The sequence below is a fragment of the Dendrobates tinctorius genome, unplaced genomic scaffold (genome assembly GCF_039654945.1).
Source record: "Dendrobates tinctorius isolate UK_male_01 unplaced genomic scaffold, ASM3965494v1 ptg000105l, whole genome shotgun sequence".
Taxonomy (NCBI): Eukaryota; Metazoa; Chordata; class Amphibia; order Anura; family Dendrobatidae; genus Dendrobates; species Dendrobates tinctorius.
In genome coordinates this window covers 13,509,759-13,532,948 of record NW_027361773.1, presented here as the reverse complement: position 1 = coordinate 13,532,948, position 23,190 = coordinate 13,509,759, and positions in this window count along the sequence as shown.

The following is a 23,190-nucleotide window of genomic DNA, read 5'->3' as shown; positions in this document are numbered from 1 at the left end:
TGGTACCAATTGAGCATCGTTGCAACGCCACAGCCTACCTGAGTATTGTTGCTGACCATGTCCATCCCTTTATGACCACAATGTACCCAACATCTGATGGCTACTTTCAGCAGGATAATGCGCCATGTCATAAAGCTCGAATCATCTCAGATTGGTTTCTTGAACATGACAATGAGTTTACTGTACTCAAATGGCCTCCTCAGTCACCATATCTCAATCCAATAGAGCATCTTTGGGATGTGGTGGAACGGGAGATTCGCATCAGTGATGTGCAGCCGACAAATCTTCGCCAACTGTGTGATGCCATCATGTCAATATGGTCCAAAATCTCTGAGGAATGCTTCCAGCACCTTGTTGAATCTCTGCCACGAAGAATTGAGGCAGTTCTGAAGGCAAAAGGGGGTCCAACCCCTTACTAGCATGGTGTACCTAATAAAGTGGCCAGTGAGTGTATATTATAATGCACCCTATAGGCAGCCTCTGTATTATAATGCACCCCCATAGGCAGCCTCTGTATTATAATGCACCCCCATAGGCAGCCTCTATATTATAATGCACCCCCATAGGCAGCCTCTATATTATAATGCACTCCCCATAGGCAGATTCTATATTATAATGTACCCCCATAGGCAGCTTCTGTATTATAATGCACCCCCATAGGCAGCCTCTATGTTATAATGCACCCCCATAGGCAGCCTCTGTATTATAATGCACACCCATAGTCAGCCTCTGTATTATAATGCACCCCCATAGTCAGCCTCTGTATTATAATGCACCCCTATAGGCAGCCTCTGTATTATAATGCAGCCCCATAGGCAGCCTCTGTATTATAATGCACCCCCATAGTCAGCCTCTGTATTATAATGCACCCCCATAGTCAGCCTCTGTATTATAATGCAGCCCCATAGGCAGCCTCTGTATTATAATGCAGCCCCATAGTCAGCCTCTGTATTATAATGCAGCCCCATAGTCAGCCTCTGTATTATAATGCACCCCCATAGGCAGCCTCTGTATTATAATGCACGCCCATAGGCAGCCTCTGTATTATAATGCATGCCCATAGGCAGCCTCTGTATTCTAATTCACCCCCATAGGCAGCCTCTGTATTATAATGCACGCCCATAGGCAGCCTCTGTATTATAATGCGCCCCCATAGGCAGCCTCTGTATTATAATGCATCCCCATAGGCAGCCTCTATCTTATAATGCACCCCCATAGTCAGCCTCTGTACCCCCATAGTAAGCCCCTGTACCCCCATAGGCAACCTCTGTATTATAATGTATCCCCATAGTCCGCCTCTGTACCCCCATAGACAGCCTCTCTACCCCCACAGACAGCTTCTGTACCACCATAGACAGCCTCTGTACCCCGATAGCCTCTGTACTACCATAGGCAACATCTGTACCCTCATAGTCAGCCTCTGTACCACCATAGACAGCCTCTGTACCCCCATAGTCAGCCTTTGTACCCCCATAGTCAGCCTCTGTACCCCCATAGTCAGCCTCTGTACCCCCATAGGCAGCCTCTGTACCCCCATATGCAGCCTCTGTACTCCCATAGACAGCTTATTATAATGCAGCCTGTTACAAAAATAAATCCAGTACTCACCTCTCTTCCTCCTGGCTCCTGCGCTGCTCCCTGCTCTCCCGCTCATCTCCTGACAGTGGGCGCCAGGCAGTGACATCACCGCGCCCGCTGTCAGGGAGAGCGGGATGATGGGAGAGGGAGCCTAAAGCTCCCTCTCAGCACTGCGGTGACGGTCAGCTGTATGGGCTAGATGCCGATACAGCGGACCCTGCAATGACGGGCGGGGGCCCACTGCTGGTACCAGGCCCCCCCGCCTGCTCAGGGGCCCCATAGCGGCCGGGCGACAGAGCAGGGAGATCGATTCTCCCTGCACTGCCACACATGAAAGTAATTGTATCGGCGCGCTGCGCACGCCGATAGGTAGTGTAGCTCTGGGGGCCCCCTCAGAGCGTGGGGCCCGGGGCGACCGCCCCCTCTACCCCCCCGGTGGCTACGCTACTGCCTCTAGAACAACTTCTTTAGACTCTGGATGCTGGATGGAGAGTGATGCTCAACTTGTCTCTTCAAAATTCCCCATACGTGCTTGCCTTCAGATCAGGAGACATAGAAAATGAACCACTAAATATGTTACTCAATCTCTCCTGAGTGCGCCAGTACCTCATCTGGTCGAAAACTACTTTTGAGGCACAGTGCAAAACTCAAAAGGGAAACAAGGCATATTGTAATACACATTTTGCTGAAAAGGTGCCAGGATGCAATGTCACATTGGCAGAGCCACTGAGGTGTCAGAACAGCGGAACAACCACATAAGTGACCTCATTCTACAAACTACACCTCTCAATCAATTCATCTGGGGGTGCATTTATCATATCAACACCTAATGTGTATCAAATAAATTTATACCATTGGATGGTGAAGAAAAAATAATTATATTTTTACCAGAAAAATGTTGTCTTGGCCCCAGATTTTACATGGTCACACAGGGAAATAGGTCAAAATGGCACCAAAATTTGCCACACAATTTCTGCTGAATGTGACAGTACCCCATATGTGTCTGTACTGTACTGCTTAGCAACACTGTGAGATTTGGAAAGGAAGGAGCACTATTTGACTCTTGCAGAACAATCTTGTGACGCTAGTCACTTCTCACAGCCAAGCTGTGAGTCAGACTAGTTAAGGAGTCCAAGGTAAGAAGCCAGGAGAGTACGTCATAAACAGAAGGAAGAGACAAAAGCGTGATCAGGTAACGTTCCAAGGACAGAATACCAGGAGAATAACAGAACAGAGCAGAAGGGGTTAAACAGATGGGTGGTTAGAACAAAGTCCAAGGTCAGGCAACAAAAGATCAAACATACAGAACTCAAGGCACAGGGAGCACAAACCTACTAGATGAATGTACGTCTGGGAGAGGTCTGGAAGAAACATCTCACTTAAGTAGCATGGCAATCACCTGGAATAATGAACATTTCAACACACTGACAGCTTCAGTACGCCCCTGTACCAGATTGGATGACTGCGCTGTCACCAACGGCTTCCCATTCACACTGAGGGGTGGGACCATGACAGTACCCCCTCTTCTAGGGGGGTCACTGGACCCCTGGGCTTTCCAGGAAATTTTAGATGAAAGACCCTGACTAACCGATCGGCTTTCACATCTCGAGCAGTGACCCAGGATATCTGCTCTGGTCCATATCCCCTCCAGTGGATGAGGTACTGGAGGGAATTACAGACCCTCCCAGAATCCACAACCATCTGAACCTAATACTCCAGGCCACTGTCTACTGATATCAGAGGAGGTGGGGAGGAGGAAGAAAATGCAGAAGTGACAAACTCCTTTAATAGGGATTTATGGAACACATTAGAGATGCAAAGGGCTGGCGGAAGCTTAAATCTAAATGCCATGGGATTGACCACCTCTAAGGTCTCATATGGACCAATAAACTTTGGACCTAACTTTGCTGACAGCACTTTAAGTTTAATGTTCCTAGATAACAACCAAACCTTATCCCCAATCTTAAAAACAGGACCCACCAAAAGCCTTCTGTCAGCCTTTCATTTTTGGAGAATCTGAGCACTCCCAATATTTTTTTGAACCTCTCTACAGACATCCCCAAGTCTGTACGGCAACGTCCACCCCAGGGCATTCAGAATTAATCTTAGAAAACTCACCAAAACAAAATCAGCTTGTTTGCTGAATCGATCAACTACCACCCAGATAGAAGTTTTCCCATCAGACAGAGGCAAATCTGTAATGAAATCCATGGACAATGGTCCATAGTCTTTCAGGAATTGGCAATGGAGCCAGTTCTCCAGCTGGCCGGCTATGACTGACTTTGGTACGTGCACAGACTTCACAAGTCGATAATATCATTATGCATGGACGGCGACCAAAAAAGTCTAGCGACAGCTTTCTGTGTAGCAGTAACCCCAGGATGACCACTTAAAATGGAATGATGAAATACCTGTAACACCTGCAATCTTAGGTATACAGGCACAAATAATTTGGACCCTGGGGAAGCGGAAGGAGCCAACGACTGGACTTCATGAATCTCCTCTTCCAATACTGAGGTTACCAAAGAAGCCACAATACCCTGCGGAATAATAGAGGATGGAGGTTATGGAGGAGAAATTGAATGTAGACTATGAGAAAATGCATTAGCTTTCATATTCTTAGACTCTGGCTTGAATGTAATAGAAAAATCAAATCGAGAAAAAAACAAGGGCCATCTGGCCTGTTTAGGAGTTAACCTTTTAGCTGATTCAATGTAAGCTAAATTCTTGTGATCAGTGATCACTGTAACTGGATGAACATCCCTTCCAAAAAATGTCTCCATTCCTCAAAGGCCAATTTGACAGCAAGTAACTCTCGATTCCCAACATCATAATTTCTCTCTGCCCGTGAAATTTTTTTCAATAAAACACAAGAACTCAGGTTATTCAAAGTTTTTGGGCCCCTTCGATTAGACTGCCCCCACTCCGATCTCTGAAGCATCCACCTCCACAATGAATGGTTCTTGGATATCAGGTTGGATCAGAATGGGTGCAGACATAAAGCACTCTTACAATCTTTCAAAAGCACTGATAGCTCCCGGCACCCAAACCTTAAGATTCGCCCCCTTATATTTAAGGTCAGTAAGTGGTTTAGCTATCTGTGAAAACCCCTTGTTAAATTTCCTATAATAGTTGGCAAATCCCAGAAAACAATGCAAAGCCTTAAAATCATGAGGTTGAAACCAATCAATAATTGCCTGCACCTTCCCAGGGTCCATCTTAAACCCTTCTGCTGACAAGATAAACACCAAGAAATAGATTTCCTGAACAGAAAAAATAAATTTCTCTAGTTTAGCAAAGGCTTCTCAATCAATCTCTGTAACATAACACAAACATGTTTCAGGTGAGTGTTCAAATCTGGCAAGAAAATTAGAATGCCATCAAGGTAAATCACAACATATCTTCCAATGCAATCAGAGGAAATAACATTCTTAAAATTTTGAAACACAGCAGGTGCATGAGATAATCCAAAAGCCGTAACAAGGATTTCAAAAAGACCCTCAGACATTAAAAAATGCTGTTTTCTATTCATCACCCTTTCAGATGCATATCAAATTGTATGCCCTCTCTAAGATCAAGTTTAGAAAGCACACTGGCCCCCATTAGCTGATTATATAGGTCAGGGAAGAGTGGAAGTGGGTAATTATTTTTAATCGTGATCTTTTTTAGTTCTCGAAAATCAAGGCAAGGACAGAGACACCCATCTTTCTTTTTAACAAAGGAAAATCCAGCAGCTATATGGGAGGAGGAAGGACGGCTATGTCCCTTCCATAAACTTTAACATATTGTTTTATGGAGGACCATTCAGGCCCTGACAAATTGTAAATGCGAGCTTTAGGCAATTTGGTGCTACAGATCAATAGCACAAGCATAGGGATGATCAGGAGATAGTATGTCCACCTAATTTTACAAGAGCACATCTCTGAAGTCCTTCAGGTACCCTGGAAGACCCTTCAGACTAGCGGAGTGAAACCCACTGTTGCTCTTTTGACCAAATTGTGAGCTAATGGTGTTTTGTCAAGGACGATGACTTGAATCGGTCTTTCTAAACTAACTGTCCCTAACCCTAACTTCAGAACAAGTCCCGAATCAATAAAGTTAGCAGAAGACCCACAGCCAATGAACCCCAATGTTTATAACACCTGGTTCTCGAGGGATAGCATCGTATTTATGAGTACTTTTGTCAGAGGAAGAAAAGATAACTGGGAGTCTGGGTGACCTCCTCGGCCTTCATCCAGACTCAGACGTTCTCCCGATGGTTTAATAGCTTGAGAATGAGTTGGACAGTCCTTATGAAAATGTCCAGAGAGACCACAATATAGACTGAGTCCGAGATCTTGTCTCCATCTCTCTGCTACATGCAGACTAGCAACTCTAACCTCAGGTAAATGGACCTGCTCCAGGAAAGTCTAACGATCAGCCTGCTGTTTACCACGTCTCTCACGGATTCTGCAGTCCATTTACATGGCCTCTATCAGAGAACAAGGGGCGTCATGAAGGTTCTGAGCATCCTTGAGAGTTTTGGAATGGCCTTTTTGGAACTGGCACCTGAGACCGGCATTGTTTCATAGAACTTCGGTGGACCACTGCTGGAACTCAGTACAGTAGTCCTCAGCTGTGCGACCCCCTTGTGCCATGTTCATGATCTTGACCTCAGTGATCTGGTTTCTGTCGGGTCCATCATATATCAGAGTGTAATGACTGGCAATGGGTAGAAACATTGGTATAACAATTGGTGAAGAATATGATCCTGGCTGCAGCATTCAAGACAGATTGGAGAGGGGAGATTTTGGTAAGAGGGAGGCCGATTAGTAGAGAGTTACAATAGTCCAGACGAGAATGAATAACAGAAACAGTAAGAGTTTTTGCAGAGTCAAAAGTAAGAAAGGGTCGAATTCTAGAAATGTTTTCGAGGTGCAGATGATAAGAGCGAGACAGTGATCGGATGTGGGGGACAAATGAAAGCTCGGAATTAAGTATGACCCCAAGACAGCAGGAATGATGCTGGGGAGTAATGGTGGAACCACACACGGAAATGGCAATGTCGAGCATAGGTTGGTCAGTAGAGGGAGGAAACACGAGTTTAGTTTTTGACAGGTTCAGCTTCAGATAGAGGGAGGACATGATGTTAGAGACAGTGGTAAGACAATCACTCATGTTTTCCAAAAAGGCAGGCGTGATATCAGAAGTGTATAATTGGGTGTCATCAGCATAGAGATGGTACTTGAACCCAAATCTACTGATTGCTTGAGCAATAGGGGCAGTATGCAAAGAGAAGAGGAGGGGGTCTAGAACCGATCCTTGAGGAACCCAAACAGTAAGGGGAAGATTAGAGGAGGAACCAGCAAAAGATACAGTAAAGGAGCGGTCAGAGAGATAGAGAACCAGGAGGTAACGGTGTCCTTGAGGCCGATGGAGCAGAGCATAGTGAGGAGGAGCTGATGATCCACAGTGTTGAATGCTGTGGAGAGATCCAAGAGAATTAGTATGGAGTAGTGACCATTAGATTTAGCTGTTAGAAGATCATTAGAGACTTTAGTGAGGGCAGTTTTAGTAGAGTGTAGAAATGCGGAAACCAGATTGTAGGGGTCGAGAAGAGAGTTATCTGAGAGATAGCAGATAATTCGGGCGTGAACCAGGCATTCCAGGAGTTTAGAGATGAAGGGAAGATTAGAGACAGGTCTATAGTTAGCAGCACAGTTTTGGTCAAGGGATGGTTTTTTAAGTAATGTATGATGACATGCTTAAATGAGGAAGGAAAGATACCGGAAGAGAGAGAGGTTGAATATTTTTGTTAGGTGAGTGGTGACAGCAGGGGAAAGGGACTGGAGGAGATGTGATGGAATGGGGTCACTGGTGCAAGTAGTAGGGCGAGAAGATGCAAGGAGCCTGATTACTTCTTCTCTTACTGGTTCAAAATCAGAGAGTGAGTTAGATGCAGTGGGGGAGGGAGGACAGTGCATGGTATGAGTATGAGGTGATTGCGAGATTTCCTGTTGGATATGGTCAATTTTTTCTTTGAAATAATTGGCCAGATCGTCAGCGTGGAGATCTGTGGTTGGGGCCTGCATTCTTGGGTTGAGTATGGAATGAAAAGTGTCAAAGAGATGTTTCGGGTTATTGGATAGTGAGGTGATGAGGGTGTTGAAACAGGTTTGTTTGGAGAGGTGAAGGGCAGTGTTGTATGTTTTAAGCATAAACTTATAATGGATGAAATCTTTGGGTAGATTCGATTTTCTCCACAGACTTTCAACGCACCAGGAGCACCGCTGTAGGAAGTGTGTATGCGGGGTTGTCGCTGTCTGTGCCTAGTTCTATGTATAGGAGGTGCAGTTTCATCCAGGGCACTTTGAAGTGTTTCATTGTAATGCTTCAGTGCAGAATCAGGACATGAGAGGGAGGAGATAGGGGCTAATGATGACTGCAAGTTCTTCATAAGTTTCTGGGTGTTAATGGCCTGTATGTTTCTAAAAGTGTGGAAAGTGGGGGTGACCTAGGCGGGATGGCAGTTCTTGATAGAGAATGATAGAAGGTTGTGGTCAGAGAGTGGGAGAGGGGAGTTTGAAATCATCCACTGAGCAAATCCGGGAGAAGACCAAGTCAAGGGAGTTTCCATCTTCATGCATGGGGGAGTTAGTATGCTGCGAATCAACCTTTCTAAGCCATCTGCATACAGTGGAGAAAATAAGTGCCGATTTTGCTATTTTTCCCACCTACAAAGAATGGAGAGGTCTGTAATTTTTATCATAGGTGCACTACAACTGTGAGAGACAGAATCTAAAACTAAAAAACAGAAAATCACATTGTGTGATTTTTAAATAATTTCATTGCATTTTAATGCATGAAATAAGCATTTGATTACCTACCAGCCAGCATGAATTCTGGCTCTCACAGACCTGTTTGATTTTATTTAAGAAATCCTCCAACTATGCACTCATTACCTGTATTAATTTTACCTGTTTTAACTAGTTTTCTGTATAAAAGACACCTGTCCATTCGCTCAATCAATCGCACCCCAACAACTCCACCATGGCCAAGACCAAAGAGTGATATAAGGAAACCAGAGACAAAATTGTAGACTTGCACCAGTCTGAGATGGGCTACTAGACAATAGGCGAGCAGTTTGGTGAACCGTTGGCACAATTATTAGAAAATGGAAGAGGTATAATTTCTCCTTGCGGAGAATGACATGCTAAGCATGTCGAGATGAGACTTAAATCCGCAATGCTCCTCTGGGAAATATGCTAATTATGCAAATTGTCTCTTCAGAGAGGAAGAGGACTAGAACTCTAGTGCCACCTATTGGAAGTAGCAATCCTAAAAGTCAATGTTGACCCTTTAACAAGCCTTGTTACATGACTTAGGATAAAAGTCAAGCCAGAATCTCAATTAGCAAGCAATGTGTTTCTTTTTTTTTAAACCATTCAGGTTAGTTATAAACAACTCAATATAAGCTCATCAACTTAAACGTCGTTGTTTCAACTCTCATCATCATGGTTCATATTTATTTTAGTATAGCAAACCAAGGGTATACACAAAAAACAATCTAAACATCAATAAGCATCACTAAAATTCACTGATATTTGATCAGGTGCTGCCATTTTTTAAATTTCCAGACACCCTCTGCATCAGAACCGCCTTCGCTGTCTAATTTATAAATCAAGTATAACCTAGAAAGGATCAGCCTGACACACTTATTCACAGATACATGCTTCTCTTTGAAAATTCCTAAATTCCTCACATCCCATAAACTCTGCATCACACAAGTCATAATTAACCATATGAATCTATTTTTCACACGACCACATGCACCAATTCCAAACATCGCAACACGCCAGTCAATAAAACTCACACCCGCTAACTCCTTACACAGCCCACCTACACACTTCCACACACTGCACGCGTAATCACAGTCCCACATAGTATGCCACACAGTCTCACATCCACCACATCCTTCCCTTGTGCACACATCAGTTCTGGTCAGACCTCGTCTCTTCTGAACCTGTCGCACTGGCAAAATATTGTGCAAGGACATCCATACAATATCCCTTTGTCTATTAGACATCACGTGCGTTCCCAAACTCTTCCATGAAACCGAAACTTCATTCCCTCTCAACCCCACAATATTACATTCCACAAAATTCTTATGTATTATTTTCATCACATTCTTAGCCATTCTAAAATCATTCATCGGTACACTCAGTAAATCATGCTTCCTCACAAACTTCTCAATCACCTCATACCAGACCGGAGACTTGAAAGCAACAGGCACTCTAGCATGCCTCTTTCTCCAACATAAGCCATATAACATCCAACCAGCAGAATAACTTGCCATATACGCTCCCTTATTTCCTTTATTCAGTAAAATAACAACAGTTTTGATATACTGAAGCCCCAGAAAAATCTCAATGTTTGGAAAGGCCATGCCACCATGGTGACACGCCTTAAAAAGACTTTCGCTCTTAAGTTTCTCTATTTTACTGCTCCAGTAAAAAGTAAAAACTAACTTTTCCACTCTTTATTTTCCTACACGACGGTGGAAAAACTGTTGCAATAAAAAGCAAAATCGGAAGAATCCCCTCTTTTATGACCAAAATCTTACCACTCAAGGTCAAGTCTCTCAGTTGCCAAAAATTTAACTTACGCTCTATGCACAATCCACATTCCTCCCAGCTCTCCTTACCTTCCATGTCCTTATTAAATAATACTCCCAGCACTTTGATAGTACCCTCCTCACACTTTACCCCCTCCATTTTAACCCTGTCATCCCCAAGACATTTAAATCTACAGTTATTCCAATTCACTCTAAAGCCAGATGCACCACAGAAAAACTCCAGAAGCAACTTAACCCTATTCATAGACGCAACACTTTCACAGCCACAACATCATCCATATATCCAAGAACTTTCACATGCTTCCCACTACTCCCAGGTACCAACAAACCTCGCATCATTTTATCACGTCTCACCAAGCACAACAAACGTTCAATCACACATACAAACATGACAGGGGACATGGGACACCCCTGCCTTACACCAGACTTAATATTCACTTTCTCACTCAACCACCCATTAACCAGAAACTCACTTGTCACACAATCATACAAAGACATTATCCCATTCACAAATTTTTGAGGAAATCCCATTCTCTCCAGAACTTTAAACAAAAACACATGCGAGATGCTATCAAACACTTTCTCAAAATCAATTGACAGAACCATACACTTCCGTTTCCTTCCCATGCAGTCTCCAATCAAATCCCTTAACCCCTTCCTGACATGAGACGTACTATCCCGTCCACGGTACCCGGGCCCGTATGACCGGGGACGGGATAGTACGTCTACCGCGATCAGCGGCGCCCACGTGGTGAGCGCCGCTGATCGCGGCCGGGTGTCAGCTGATTATCACAGCTGACACCCGGCACAATGTGTCAGGGGCGGTCACGGACCGCCCCCGACACATTAACCCCTTGCACACCGCGATCAAACGCGATCGCGGTGTACCGGGAGTTAAAGGGAAGCATCGGCAGGGAGGGGGCTCCCTCCGTGCTTCCCTGAGCCCCCCACGGCAGCGCAATGTGCAGCGCTGCTGCGGGGGACTCCTATCCTCCAGGCCCCCGAATCCAAGATGGCGACGGGGGCCTGGGGAAGCTGGCTTCCTCAGTGCCTGCAAAGCGCAGGCATGAGGAAGCCTTGTGCACTGCCTGTGACAGATTGCTGATCTGTCACAGTGATCTGTGATGTGACAGATCAGCGATCTGTCACAGGACAGTGATGTCCCACCTGGGACTATGTAATAAAGTAAAAAAAAATAAAAAAAAAAAGTGTAAAAATAAATTAAAAAAAATCGCCAAATAAATTAGTAAAAAAAAAAAAAAATATTCCCCAATAAATTCATTTTTTTAAAATAATAAAAAAAAAAAACAATAAATGTACACATATTAGGTATCGCCGCGTCCGTAACGACCTGCCCTATAAAACTGTCCCATTAGTTAACCCCTTTAGCGAACCCCTTAAAAAATAAAAATAAAAAACGAAGCAAAAAATAATGATTTATTATCATACCGTCAAACAAAAAGTGCAATAACGCGAGATCAAAAAGACGCATATAAATATCCATGGTACCGCTGAAAACGTCATCTTGTCCCGCAAAAAACAAGCCGCCACACAGCATCATCAGCAAAAAAATAAAAAAGTTATAACTCGCAGAATAAAGCGATGCAAAAATAATTATTTTTTATATAAAATAGTTTTCATTGCATAAAACCGACAAAAACATAAAAAAAGACCTAAATGAGGTATCGCTGTAACCGTACTGACCCGAAGAATAAAAGCGCTTTATCAATTTTACCGCACGCGGAACGGTGTAAACGCACCCCCCCAAAAGAAATTCATGAAACGCTGGTTTTTGTTCATTCTGCGTCCCAAAAATCGGAATAAAAAGCGATCAAAAAATTTCACGTGCCCGAAAATGGTACCAATAAAAACGTCAACTCGTCCCGCAAAAAATAAGACCTCACATGACTCGGTGGGTCAAAATACGGAAAAATTATAGCTCTCAATATGTGGTGATGCAAAAACTATTTTTACAATAAAAAGCGTCTTTTAGCGTGCGACAGCCGCCAAACATAAAAACCGCCATAAATAGTAAATCAAACCCCCCGTTATCACCCCTTTAGTTAGGGAAAAATAATAAAATAAAAAAAATGTATTTATTTCCATTTTTCCATTAGGGTTAGGGCTAGGGTTAGGGCTAGGGGTGTGTTGGGGTAGGGTTAGGTTAGGGTTAGGGCTAGGGTTAGGGCTAGGGTTAGGGCTAGGGCTAGGGTTAGGGCTAGGGTTAGGGCTAGGGTTAGGGCTAGGGTTAGGGGCGTGTTGGGGTTCGGGTTGGAGTTAGAATTGGGGGTTTCCACTGTTTGGGCACATCAGGGGCTCTCCAAATGCAACATGGCGTCTGATCTCAATTCCAGCCAATTCTGAGTTGAAAAAGTCAAATGGTGCTCCTTCCCTTCCAAGCTCTGCTATGCGCCCAAACAGTGTTTTACCCCCTCATGTAGGGTATCAGCCTACTCAGGACAAATTGCAAAACAATTTTTGGGGTCCAATTTCTCCTGTTACCCTTAGGAAAATAAAAAATTGGGGGCAAAAATATCATTTTTGTGGAAAAAAAATGATTTTTTTATTTTCACGTCCGAGTGTTATAAACTTCTGTGAAGCACTTGGGGGTTCAAAGTGCTCACCACACATCTAGATAAGTTCCGTGGGGGGTCTAGTGTCCAAAATGGGGTCACTTGTGGGGAGTTTCAATAGTTTAGGTACATCAGGGGCTCTCCAAACGCACATGACAACCGCAGACCATTCCATCAAAGTCTGCGTTCCAAAACGTCACTGCTTCCCTTCCGAGCCCCGACGTGTGTCCATACAGTAGTTTTCTCCCACATATGGGGTGTCAGCGTACTCAGGACAAATTGGACAACAACTTTTGGGGTCCAATTTCTCCTGGTACCCTTGGGAAAATAAAAAAAATGGTGACTAAAAGATCATGTTTGTGGAAAAAATACGAATTTTTTATTTTCACGCCCGGGCGTTGTAAACTTCTGTGAAGCACTGGGGGGGTCAAAGTGCTCACCACACATCTAGATAAGTTCCTTGGGGGGTCTAGTTTACAAAATGGTGTCATTTGTGGGGGGTTTCCACTGTTTAGGTACATTAGGGGCTCTCCAAAGGCAACATGACACCCGCAGACCATTCCATCAAAGTCTGCATTCCAAAACGTCACTACTTCCCTTCCGAGCCCTGACGTGTGCCCATACAGTAGTTTTCTCCCACATATGGGGTAGCAGCGTACTCAGGACAAATTGGAAAACAACTTTTGGGGTCCAATTTCTCCTGGTACCCTTGGGAAAATAAAAAAAATGGTGACTAAAAGATCATGTTTGTGGAAAAAATACGAATTTTTTATTTTCACGCCCGGGCGTTGTAAACTTCTGTGAAGCACTGGGGGGGTCAAAGTGCTCACCACACATCTAGATAAGTTCCTTGGGGGGTCTAGTTTACAAAATGGTGTCATTTGTGGGGGGTTTCCACTGTTTAGGTACATTAGGGGCTCTCCAAAGGCAACATGACACCCGCAGACCATTCCATCAAAGTCTGCATTCCAAAACGTCACTACTTCCCTTCCGAGCCCTGACGTGTGCCCATACAGTAGTTTTCTCCCACATATGGGGTAGCAGCGTACTCAGGACAAATTGGAAAACAACTTTTGGGGTCCAATTTCTCCTGGTACCCTTGGGAAAATAAAAAAATGGTGACTAAAAGATCATGTTTGTGGAAAAAATACGAATTTTTTATTTTCACGCCCGGGCATTGTAAACTTCTGTGAAGCACTGGGGGGGTCAAAGTGCTCACCACACATCTAGATAAGTTCCTTGGGGGGTCTAGTTTACAAAATGGTGTCATTTGTGGGGGGTTTCCACTGTTTAGGTACATTAGGGGCTCTCCAAAGGCAATATCACACCCGCAGACCATTCCATCAAAGTCTGCATTCCAAAACGTCACTACTTCCCTTCCGAGCCCCGACGTGTGCCCATACAGTAGTTTTCTCCCACATATGGGGTATCAGCATACTCAGGACAAATTGGACAACAACTTTTGGGGTCCAATTTCTCCTGGTACCCTTGGGAAAATAAAAAAATGGTGACTAAAAGATCATGTTTGTGGAAAAAATACGAATTTTTTATTTTCACGCCCGGGCGTTGTAAACTTCTGTGAAGCACTGGGGGGGTCAAAGTGCTCACCACACATCTAGATAAGTTCCTTAGGGGGTCTAGTTTCCAAAATGGTGTCATTTGTGGGGGGTTCCACTGTTTTGGTACATCAGGAGTTTTCCAAACGCGACATGGTGTCCGATCTCAATTCCAGCCAAAAACGTCAAATGGCGCTGCTTCCCTTCCGAGCTCTGCCATGCCCCCAAATAGTGGTTTACCCCCACATGTGGGGTATCAGCGTACTCAGGACAAATTGCACAATAACTTTTAGGGTCCTGTTACCCTTGGAAAAATAAGAATTGAGGGTGAAAAGATCATTTTTGTGGAAAAAATATGATTTTTTAATTGTATGGCTTTATGTTATAAACTTCTGTGAAGCCCATGGGGGTTCAAAGTTCTCACCACACATCTAGATAAGTTCCTTAGGGTGTCTAGTTTCCAAAATGGTGTCATTTGTGGGGGGTTTCCACTGTTTTGGTACATCAGGGGTTTTCCAAACGCGACATGGTGTCCGATCTCAATTCCAGCCAAAAACGTCAAATGGCGCTGCTTCCCTTCCGAGCTCTGCCATGCGCCCAAATAGTGGTTTACCCCCACATGTGGGGTATCAGCGTACTCAGGACAAATTGCACAATAACTTTTAGGGTCCTGTTACCCTTGGAAAAATAAGAATTGAGGGTGAAAAGATCATTTTTGTTTAAAAAATATGATTTTTTAATTGTATGGCTTTATGTTATAAACTTCTGTGAAGCCCATGGGGGTTCAAAGTTCTCACCACACATCTAGATAAGTTCCTTAGGGGGTCTAGTTTCCAAAATGGTGTCATTTGTGGGGGGTTTCCACTGTTTTGGTACATCAGGGGTTTTCCAAACGCGACATGGTGTCCGATCTCAATTCCAGCCAAAAACGTCAAATGGCGCTGCTTCCCTTCCGAGCTCTGCCATGCGCCCAAATAGTGGTTTACCCCCACATGTGGGGTATCAGCGTACTCAGGACAAATTGCACAATAACTTTTAGGGTCCTGTTACCCTTGGGAAAATAAAAATTGGGGTGAAAAGATCATTTTTGTGGAAAAAATATGATTTTTTAATTGTACCGCTGTACGTTATAAACTTCTGTAAAGCCCTTGTGGGTTCAAAGTTCTCACCACATATCTAGATAAGTTCCTTGGGGGGTCTAGTTTCCAAAATGGGGTCACTTGTAGGGGGTTTCCACTGTTTAGGTACATCAGGGACTCTCCAAACGTGACATGGCGTCCAATCTGAATTCCAGCCAATTTTGCATTGAAAAAGTCAAACGGCGCTCCTTCCATTCTGAGCTCTGCCATGCGCCGAAACAGTCGTTCCCCCCCACATATCAGGTATCTGCGTACTCAGGACAAATTGCACAATAACTTTTGCAGTTCAATTTCTCCTGTTACCCTTGGTAAAATAAAAAAAATTGAACCTGAAGTATTTTTTTTATGAAAAAAAGTTAGATGTTCATTTTTTTTTAAATTTTCAAAAAAATTCCTGTGACGCACCTAAAGGGTTAATAAACTTCTTGAATGTGGTTTTGAGCACCTTAAGGGGTGCAGTTTTTAGAATGGTGTCACTTTTGTGTATTTTCTATCATATAGACCCCTCAAAGTGGCTTCAAATGTGATGTGGTCCTAAAAATAAAATGGTGTTGTAAAAATGAGAAATCGCTGGTCAACTTTTAACCCTTATAACTTCCTAACAAAAAAAAATTTTGGTTCCAAAATTGTGCTGATGTAAAGTAAACATGTGGGAAATGTTAGTTATCAAGTTTTTTGTGTGCCTTATCTCTGTGATTTAAGGGCATAAAAATTCAAAGTTGGAAAATTGCGAAATTTTCAAAATTTTCGCCAAATTTCCGTTTTTCTCACAAATAAACGCAAGTTATTTGAATGAAATTTTACCACTAACATGAAGTACAATATGTCACGAGAAAACAATGTCAGAATCACCGGGATCCATGGAAGCGTTTGAGAGTTATGACCTCATAAAGGTACAGTGGTCAGAATTGTAAAAATTGGCCCGGTCATGAACGTGCAAACCACCCTTGGGGGTGAAGGGGTTAATAACAATAAGTTATCACTCATACTTCTTCCAGCCAATCACCTCATGCATACGATTCGCCAACAATTTGCTGTAGATTTTGTAATCTGCATTCAACAATGTTATAGGTCTCCAATTCTCTAAACACTTTCTCTCACCTTTCTTATGCACAAGCACAACCACCCCCTCTTTTATTGATTCACACAACTTACCACTCTCCCACATATACTTACATATCTCAGTCAAATCAGCACCCAGAAAATCCCATGCCTTCCCATAGAATTCTACCGGCAATCCATCTTTACCTGGTGTCTTATTCTTTTGGTTTTCTACTTCTTCCATAATTACATCCTCATTCAAAATATTACATTCTCCCCTATCCAACTTGTTCTCTAACCCATTCAGCACTTCTGAAACAAGACCAGAATCAATCCATTTTTTATCATATAACTAGCTGTAGAATCTATTCACCTCCTTTATCACATTCTCACCTGACACACACAAACCGTTCCTATTCAGGATTTTATTCATATCAACCTTTCTAACATTCATTTTCTTAAAAAGAACCTCATGCACTTTTCATCTTTCTCAAGATGTTCTATTTTGGTGCGATAGATGATTTCTTTCCCTTTTTCATCCATAACACTCTTTAATTCACTCTTTGTATCAGCCAGCAGATCAGACACATCCATACCACTTTCTCCACACCTCCATAACCAGTCTAAACGCTTGTTTAAATCATTAAATTTACTCCGATAAATAGCAGCTTTTTATAGCCCCATTTTTTGAAGAATTTTTTGCAACATCCCTCCTACATACTCTCCACTCTTTATACTTTATTCTTAATTCATTCATCACATCCTCATCTTCTAACAATCTTACATTCAGTTTCCAAACCCCACCCCCATACACGGTCATCAATCGCACTAAACACACCTCTCAAACACTTATGATTAGGAAAAGGTACAGCATTTTGTTCAAAATTCATTCACAAGATATTTTTGGAAACAACATTTTATCTATCCTGGATGCAATACCACCCCTATCAGCATGGTATGTTGGCGGTGGTGGGATGCCAAATTTCAGAGGAGCATCATCTAGAAGAGAAGAATCAGAAATAAGATTGGATAACTTTTTACCAGTTATGTCACAATTCCCTTCTGTGACGCAATTAAAGTCTCCAACTAAAACTGTAGGTATTTTGCCCAGAAGAAACAAACTTAATTTTTCCAAAAGAGCCAGACGCTCCTTTTTCCTGTCGTGTCCTGATGGACAGTACACATTAAAAATACATCTACCCACCTCTACCACCGTGTAGCTATCTAAACTAATCTCCCTGTTACCCATTAATATCCCTACACCATCATTCCTATTAACACATGAGCCAGACCATACATGCTGTCCGTAAGGCAAGTCTGTTGTGAATTCGCTTTCTGGCCTCCCTCTAGTTATTACTGAAGGTAGAAGGTAGTGGAGCTTGTCAGATTGACAGAGGGGTTGTGAGTTCTCTTTCTGGGCTTCCTCTGGTGGTTACTGGAGGTAATGGAGCTGATCTGATTAACAGAGGCTTGCCACCTGATAATGAGGACAACGATTGGAGTTCTGGGGTTTCAGATTGGGATTAAAGACAGCCGACTCCCTCTATCCCTGCTGGTGATTTTCTTCTTGCCTCCTGAGGTCTGATGTTTCCAGCTCAGTCCCTGCATGTTCAGCTAAGTGTTCATTTGCTATTTTGTTTGCATTTGATCTGGTTTTTTCTATCTCAGTTTTGTGTGGGTCAGCCAGCTTAGGCTGGGGCTGTGCTGAATCACCGTCCAAATGTTACTGCTTGTGTCAGTTTGTTTTTATCCCTTATTAGATTGGCCTCTTTTTGCTCTGCTTTCAGAATATACCAGAGTGCTGATATAGTGGGCGAGGTCGTGCGACTTCAGTGTTTTTTGCATCAGACGTGTTGGACTTTTTGCAGGGTTTTGATTGCAGACAGCGTTCCTCCTTTCCTGTCTAGTATGGTTTGGGAGACCCCACCCCTCTCTTGTGTGACGTGCAAATAAGAGCTGTCTCAGACCACAAGCCCATACTAGGGAGCAGCCTGTCTGAATCCTGGTCACATTAGACACTGTTCACATGTTCAGGTTTTTAATACATTAGATAGGGACTGCTTCGATAGGGGTTACCTTGACATGGTGGAGCAGCTTGGTGTACTTTTTTTGCGCAAAAAAAGTATCGACTAAATACCCTGTATTTGTTATCCAGCACTTGCTGATTACTGCTATTTTTTATTGCAGAGTATTTTTGCAAATCTGTCATTCTGTGTTTTCTTGTTGTATCTCAATTAGTGGGTGGTGTGAGCATTGTCTGATCGACGTGTTCACACTTGTGCATGTCACATGTGTGTTTTTAATCCGTTGTTTTTTTCCTTGCTTAGCATGGTTTGGGAGACCCCACCCCTCTCTTGTGTGAAGTGCACATAAGAGCTGTCTCAGACCACAAGCCCATACTAGGGAGCAGTCTGTCTGAATCCGGTTCATATTAGACACTGTTCACATGTTCAGGTTTTTAATACATTAGATAGGGACTGCTTCAGTAGGGGTTACCTTGACGTGGTGGAGCAGCTTGGTGTACATTTTTTTGTGCAAAAAAACGTATCGACTAAATACCCTGTATTTGTTATCCAGCACTTGCTGATTACTGCCATTTTTTATTGCAGAGTATTTTTGCAAATCTGTCATTCTGTTTTCTTGTTGTATCTTTTCTTTGAATGCCTCTTTTTTCTCCTGTAAACTCTATGTTGATGCCTTTGCCCAAAAAGCTCTACTTTTGTCTCATCTGACCAGAGAACATTCTTCCAAAACATTTTAGGCTTTTTCAGGTAAGCTTTGGCAAACTCCAGCCTGGCTTTTTTATGTCTCGGGGTAATAAGTGGGGTCTTCCTGGGTCTCCTACCATACAGTCCCTTTTCATTCAGATGCCGACGGATAGTACGGGTTGACACTGTTGTACCATCGGACTGCAGGGAAGCTTGAACTTGTTTGGATGTTAGTCGAGGTTCTTTATCCAACATCCGCACAATCTTGCGTTGAAATCTCTTGTCAATTTTTCTTTTCCATCCACATCTAGGGAGGTTAGCCACAGTGCCATGGGCTTTTAACTTCTTGATGACACTGCATACGGTAGACACAGGAACATTCAGGTCTTTGGAGATGGACTTGTAGCCTTGAGATTGCTCATGCTTCCTCACAATTTGGTTTCTCAAGTCCTCAGACAGTTCTTTGGTCTTCCTTATTTTCTCCATGCTCAATGTGGTACACATAAGGACACAGGACAGAGGTTGAGTCAACTTTAATCCATGCCATCTGGCTCCAAGTCTGATTTTGTTATTGCCAACACCAGTTGGGTGCTACAGGTAAGTTACAGGTGCTGTTAATTACACAAATTAGAGAAGCATCACATGATTTTTCGAACAGTGCCAATACTTTTGTCTACCCTCTTTTTTATGTTTGGTGTGGAATTATATCCAATTTGGCCTTAGGACAATTCTTTTTGTGTTTTTTCATTTAAGACAAATTAAATGAAGATAATAATACCAAAGAATTTGTGTTTGCAATCATTTTCAGGAAGAAACTGAGTATTATCTGACAGAATTGCAGGGGTGTCAATACTTTTGGACACAACTGTATGTAAATATTTGCGCTAAAAAATATGTCCTATAATCCAAAACAAATACTCCAGAGGGACATTTTGAGTACCTGGTGATGCCTTTTGGGCTCACTAATGCCCCTTCTGTGTCCCAATCTTTTATGAATGATATTTTCTGAGACTTTGTGGATAAGTTTTTGATCATTTATCTGGATGATATTTTGATCTTTTCCAGTGACTGGGATTCTCATGTGGAACATGTCCGGACTGTGTTCCAAATTTTGAGGGAAAATTCTCTGTGTGTTAAGGGATCGAAGTGCCTCTTTGGTGTACAGAGGATTTCATTTTTGGGATTCATTTTGTCCCCGTCTGCTATTGAAATGGACCCAGCCAAGATACAGGCCATATATGATTGGGTTCAGCCCACTTCTTTGAAGGCTCTCCAGAAGTTTTTGAGTTTTGCTAACTTCTACCGTAAATTTATAAGTAATTTTTCTGGTATTGTTAAACCACTGACTGATCTGACCAAAAAGGGCACTGATGGGGTGAATTGGTCTCCAGAGGCAGTCGCAGCATTCCAGGAGCTTAAGCGGAGATTCACTTCTGCTCCGGTTCTATGGCAACCTGATATCTCACTCCCATTTCAGGTGGAGGTAAATGCTTCTGAGATTGGTGCAGGAGCCGTTTTGTCCCAAAAAGATCTGGTGACTTCTAAGATGAATCCCTGTGCCTTCTTTTCTCGAAAATTCTCCCCATCTGAACGTAACTATGACGTGGGGAATCGGGAATTGTTGGCCATGAAATGGGCATTTGAAGAGTGGAGACATTGGTTGGACGGAGCTAGACATCAAGTTGTGGTCCTCACCGACCACAAGAATTTGATTTATCTTGAATCAGCCAAATGCTTGAATCCTAGACAGGCTAGGTGGGCCTTGTTTTTCACGCGTTTTAATTTTGTGGTCTCTTTTCTTCCGGGCACTAAGAAAGTTAAGGCGGACACCCTTTCTAGGAGTTTCTTTGCAGATTCTCTTATTGTGACCGAGCCTACTACCAGGGGTAGTAGGGTGTAGTTCTTTCCGCCATCTCACCCGATTTGAGACGTGCCCTGGAGGAATTTCAGGAGGCAAACCTGAACATTGCCCTATGGGAAAATTGTATGTCCCTGACCAGTGGAGGAAGAGAGTAATGTCTGAAATTCATTGCTCCGCATTAGCTGGTCATCCAGGTATTTTTGGTACCAGAGATTTGGGGAGTCGGTCTTTTTGGTGGCCTGCCTTATCTCATGATGTCAGGAATTTTGTGCAGTCCTGTGGGACCTGTTCTCGGTCCAAGCCCTGTTCTCGTTCTAGTGGGTTGTTGATGCCCCTGCTGGTGCCCAGGAGGCCATGGACCCATATCTCAATGATTTTTATTTCCGATCTTCCTGTCTCTCAGAGAATGACTGTTATCTGGGTGATTTGTGATAGATTTTCTAAGATGATCCATCTTGTACCACTCCCAAAGTTGCCATCTTCTTCTGAGTTGGTGCCCTTGTTTTTACAACAGGTGGTTCGGTTGCACGGGATTCCTGAGAACATTGTGTCGGACAGAGTGTCATGTCGGACACTGTTCACACCAGGGTGTCCGGCAGACAGCGGTAATACCCTGTTGGGTATTCTGTTCCAGTCGGGATAGGGTTAACCAGGTTGTCATGCTGGCTGAGGGCTGGGCCACGCCCTTGGTCTTTAAATAGTTCATCCTGACTATGGGCGTCGCCGACTATAGCTTTAGCCTAGTGCTAGCAATACCGGTCAGCAGTGGTGGTGTTGGAGCGTCTGATATCTGGTGCAGTATATCCCTCAGTGGTTCTTTCTCCAATCTGTTATATATATATTTGGTTGCCCTTGCACATTATTGTATTCCCTTGTGTATTAACTGTGTGGTGTTTCTTTTACCCCTGTCCATACGTATTTGTGGGGTCTGGTGTCTGGTCCCCTCACTGGGTGGAGGGAGGTGGGTTCAGCTTAGGGCTGGACAGAAGACAGGGACAGGGTGGAGGCTCAGGCAGGCACACCGTCAGTGTATACCCTGGGTAGAGGGACAGACAGGGTTCCCCTAGTCTGAGGGACATCGCAGGGGTCCCGGGGTTTTTGCCTAAAGTAACCTAGGCATACCATGACATTATAGTCGGCCCAAATAATAAAGTGAGAGAAAAAAAAAAAAGGTAGGGAATATAGGGGTTACTTACTATGGATCCTATACTTTCCCTAACCAAGCAGCTGGAGGCTCTATCCATACAGGTCACTGAACTCAGGGGGGCGGTCCAGCAACAAGGCCTGTCAGCTCCTGCAGTACCTGCTGAGGCTGCAGCCAGGGCAGCTGAGCCCAAGTTTCCCCTTCCTGAACGATTTGCTGGTGATCGTGGTAAGTTCACGGTGTTTCGTGAATCATGCAAATTGTATTTCCGTATGCGTCCACATTCCTCAGGTAATGAGGCTCAACGCGTGGGCTTGGTGATTTCTTTGCTGAGTGGTGACCCACAGGCCTGGGCCTTTTCACTCCCTTCAGACTCACCGGCATTTGAATCTGTAGATTTTTTTTTTCTCTGCTCTGGGTTTGATCTATGACGATCCGGATAGATTAAACTTAGCAGAGTCTAAGATACGCTCACTGCTACAGGGTGATCGACCAGCTGAGGATTACTGCACGGAATTCCGGCGCTGGGCGGTGGACACGCAGTGGAATGACCCTGCGCTTAGAAGTCAATTTTTGCATGGGGTTTCTGGAAGGGTTAAACAGACTCTCCTAATGTACGAGACTCCCGCCTCTCTGGAGGCTGCGATGGCACTTGTAGTACGCATAGACCGACGTCTCCGTCAGGGGGCGCTGGTTTCGTTGCCTCCGGGAGGTGGGGGAGTGGTCGGTGAGGTTGCCGCGGGTGAATCCGTGGAACCCATGCAGATCGCTGGTATAGCACAGTCACCGAGTAACAAGCCTAAACGTCCTTGGCACAGAAGGCAGGGGCTCTGTTTTTTTTGTGGCAAAGGAGGACATTTTATTAACGCTTGCCCCCTGGTACCTAAGAAGGGCGCGCCGGCGGAAAACTGATAGGCTCAGAGGGTTTGGAGGAGTCTAGTCTGAGCCTTTGTGTATCCTCAGTCATGGTTTCCCA